Raw genomic sequence first — 4,668 nt, 5'->3', positions numbered from 1 at the left:
GGCTGTATGGCATGTGGCACCGTCTTGTTGAAACCACATGTCGTCCACATCCATATCTTGCAATTTAGGCACAAAAAACTGGATTATCATGTCGCGATAGCGAGCACCATTAAATTCAAATCTTGCGACACCCTTTTGGGACACCCTTTACAAATTATGAGGACACTCAAGCAGCCCATGGAGAGATCCATGGATCACAGAACTGACACATCCCAGCCAAAAGCCAGCACTAAGCTGCTCCCTTTTAGGGTAATTTGTGGTGTTCCGGGGTCTTTGTGAGTCTCTGTCCAGGGTTTGATATTTCTGAGCTTTTTGTGACCTGTATCCACATAGGGGTATTTTGGGCACTCTGTTTCACTTTTTTATTAATTACTAGAGGCCCGGTGCACGAATTTGTGCACCAGTGGGATCCCTCAACCTGGCCTGCAGGATCAGGCTGAAACTGGCTCTCTGGCATCCCCTAGGGCAGTGGTTCTCAACCTTCTGGCCCTTTAAATACAGTTCCTCATGTTGTGACCCAACCATAAAATTATTTTCGTTGCTACTTCATAACTGTAATGTTGCTACTGTTATGAATCGTAATGTAAATATCTGGTATGCAGGATGGTCTTAGACAATCCCTGTGAAAGGGTCGTTCGACCGCCAAAGGGGTTGCAACCCACAGGTTGAGAACCGCTGCCCTAAGGGGTCCCGGATTGCGAGAGTGTACAGGCCAGGCCTAGGGACCCCACCAGTGCACGATCAGGGCTGGGGAGGAATGTGGGAGGTTGGCTAGCCGGAGAGGGACTGTGGGAGGGCTCCAGGGTGTGTCCGGCCCATCTAGCTCAGTCCCGATCTGCCAGACCCCAGCAGCAAGCTAACCTACTGGTCGGAGCGTCTGCCCCCTGGTGGTCAGTGCACCTCATAGTGAGCGGTTGAGCGGCCTTAGCATATCATTAGCATATTATGCTTTGATTGGCTGAACGGATGACCAGAGGACCGAACACTTAGCATATTAGGCTTTTATTATATAGGATTTTTTTAATCCTCACCTGAGGACATTTTTTAAAAATATTTTTTTACTGATTCGGAGCGGGAGAGAGAGATAGAAACATCAATGATGAGAGTGAAATTGATCAGCTGCTTCCTGCACACCCTCTACTGGGGGATCGAGCCTGCAACCCGGGTATGTGCCCTGACCGGGAATTGAACCATGAACTCCTGGTTCATAGGTCAATGCTCAACCACTGAGCCACACCAGCTGGGCAACATATTTTTATTGATTGTAAAGGGAGAGAGGAAAGGAGAGGGAGAGAGAGAGAAAAAAACATTGACTCGAGAGAAATATCCATGGGTCTCCTATCCCACCTCCCACCCAGGACGCACCCCAACTGGTGGATGGAAACTGGGCATGTGCCCTGATTGGGAATTGAACCTAAGAACCTGCAACCCTTAGGTGCACCGGACAACACTCTAACCAACTGAGCCATACCTACCAGAGCTGTTTCACATTTTTAGATCTCCAGGTTTTTAGATATTTTAACTGTTTGGGGTTCTACGTCCCCAAGTGTGGGAATTCTGGGCTGTTCTCTGTTCATGTCCAGAATGTGATCATAACTATTTGGGATTCTTAATCCCAGGGTCTGATGTCTCTAAGAGACTTTGTCCTTGGGGCCAGGCTTTGAAGTCTCAGATCTCTGGCAGTCTGTGTTCTGGGTGTGGGGGCATTGAGTTGTTTGGAAGTCTTTGTCTCAGGTTTCACAGCCATGAACTCTTTGGAGGACCCTGTAGGAGTTTTGTTCCTTCTGTGAGTTGTATGGATTTCTAAGTCCCAGACATCACTGAGGTGACCAGAGTCTGCATCCAGGGTGTTAGGTGTCTGAGCAGTTTTGGCCACTGAGTCCCTTAGAGAGGAAGTTTCTGTGGGGTTTGAGAGTCTATGTCAGCCGTGGGCAAACTACGGCCTGCGGGCCGGATCCGGCCCGTTTGAAATGAATAAAACTAAAAAAAAAAAAAAAAAAGACCGTACCCTTTTATGTAATGATGTTTACTTTGAATTTATATTAGTTCACACAAACACTCCATCCATGCTTTTGTTGCGGCCCTCCGGTCCAGTTTAAGAACCCATTGTGGCCCTCGAGTCAAAAAGTTTGCCCACCCCTGGTCTATGTCCAGATATTGCTTTAATGATTTTGAGGATGGGGGAATCTGTGTCCCAGGGTATCATCTCTCTGAACTGTTTATGGGTGTGTATCCCAGGATGTAAGGTTCCTGAGCTTTTTGTGGGTATATGTCCCCAAAGTGTGGGGTCCCTGACATGCTTGTGGCTGTAAGTTGCAGTATATGAGGTCTCTGTTCATGGATGCATGTACCAGGTGTGAGGTATCTGAGCTCTTTGAGTAGTATCCGAGATTATGAGGTCTCTGATCTGTTTGGGTGTTTGTTCTCCAGGATGAGAGATTTCTGATTTGGTTGTGGGTATATATTCCAGGATGCGAGTTCTCTGATCTGTTTGTGTGTATGTATGTGTGTGTCAAGAATGTGAGGTTTCTGCTCTGTTTGTGGGTGTGAGATCTCTGGTCCATTTGTTGCTGTATACTACTATGATACTAGTATCTGTCTTCATTGCTGTATGTCAAGGCCTGTTTGTGCATATATTTCCCAGGGTATGAGGTCTCTGATCTGTTTCTGGGTGTGCTTCCCAGTAATAAGTCTCTGTGTGTAAGGTGTCTGATCTTTTCATAGCTGTAGCAAGAGTTTGAGGTCTTTCATCTCTTTGTGGTTATAATTCCCAGGTGTAATGTCTGCATGTTGTCTGTGGCTGTATGTCCTAAAATTTTAGGGTAGTTTCTGTAAGTGTGTCCCAGGATGTGAGATCTCTGATCTGTTTGTGAGTATATTCATCAGAATGGAAGATCTCTGATATGTTCACGGGTGTATGACCCAGAGTGTGAGGTGTCTGATCCATTTGTGGATATAGTCCCAGGATTTGATCTGCTTGTCACTATAATTATCAGTGTATGAGGTGTCTTTCATGGGTGTATGCCAAGAATATAAGTTCTCTGATATGTTTATGGTTGTATGAACCTGGGTGTTAGATCTCATTTGTGTGTGTGTGTGTGTGTGTGTGTGTGTGTGATTGTGTAAGGTTTGCAAGGTCTTTTTGGGTTTGTGTTCCATTTCCCTTGGTTTGAAACCTTTAACCTGTTTGGGAGTATATCCCAGAATACAAACTCTCTGATCTTTTAATGAGTGCCTGTTGCAAGATTTCAGGCCTCTGATCAGTTTCTGGCTCTTTTTCCTAGCATATGAGGTCTCTGACTTGATTGTGGATGTATATTGCTGGATTTGAGATCTCTGATTTGTTTGTAGGTATCTATCTATCTCAGGTTGTGAGGTCTCTGACCTGTACGTGTCTGATATCTTTGTGTGGGTTTATCAAGGGTGTAAGGTCTATTCAGTTTGCTGTTACATGTCCATGTTTGTGAGGTATGTGTTTGTGGGTTTATGTCTAAAATGTATTTTGCTTTGCAATTTATGTGTATATTTCCCAGATGGTGGGTTCTCTTATGTTTTTGTGAATATAATTCCAAGTGATTGAGGACTTTTTTTGCTATATATGTCCTAAAATGTGTGTGTCTGTTCTTTTTGAATTTATATTAGCAGGTGGGAAGTGTTCATCCCCCCAAAAATGTATACACACTTTAATAGCTGATACTTATGTCCATTGGTTATGCTTATATGCATGCATACAAATCCTTTGGTTGATCTCTTACCCCCCTCCCTCCTATTATTTGTATTCTTTATGACCTTTGTTTTGAAGTCCATGTTGTCAGATATGAGTATTGCTACCCCAGCTTTTTTTTACCATTTCTATTTCATGGAATATTTTTTCCATCCCTTCACTTTCTGTCTATGTGAATCTTTTCTAAGTTGGGTCTCTTTTAGACAGTATATAGGGTTTCCTCCCAAAATGTATACACACATTACCAGATGATAGCTCAGTTTTGAAAATGAAATGTATTTTAATAAACACTGCCTTCATAATTATTCAAAGTGTGTATATACATTTTTGGGACACCCTATATTTGAAAGTATATGACTCAGAATGTGAGGTCTGTGAGCAGTTCGTGCATGTATGTCTCTGGTGGCTGAATAATAGCACCCCAAATGTGTCTACTTCCTAATCCCTGGAACATATGATTATGTTAATTTACATGGAAAAGAGACTTTGCAGACATGATTAAGTAAAACATCCTGAGATTAGGAAATTCTCCTATATTATCTAAGTGGGCCCAGTGTCATCCCAAGTGTCCTTATATGAGGGAGAAATGAAGGCAAGAGTCAGAGAACATGATGTAGTGTTAGAAAAGGTGATGTAAGCCCTAGCCAGTTTTGCTCAGTGAATAGAGCATCAGCCTGTGGACTGAAGGGTCCAGGGTTCGATTCTGGTCAAGGGCACATGCCCGGGTTACGGGCGAAATCCCCAGTAGGGGACGTGCAGGAGGCAGCCAATCAATGATTCTCTCTCATCATTGATGTTTCTATCTCTCTCTCCCTCTTTCTTCCTCTCTGAAAGCAATAAAAATATATTTAAGCCCTGACCGGTTTGGCTCAGTGGATAGAACGTCAGCCTGTGGACTCAAGGGTTCCAGGTTCGATTCCGGTCAAGGGCATGTACCTTGGTTG

Source organism: Myotis brandtii, unplaced genomic scaffold (genome assembly GCF_000412655.1).
Source record: "Myotis brandtii unplaced genomic scaffold, ASM41265v1 scaffold2579, whole genome shotgun sequence".
Taxonomy (NCBI): Eukaryota; Metazoa; Chordata; class Mammalia; order Chiroptera; family Vespertilionidae; genus Myotis; species Myotis brandtii.
The sequence above is the reverse complement of the archived record's forward strand: the minus strand, read 5'-3'. Positions refer to the sequence as shown.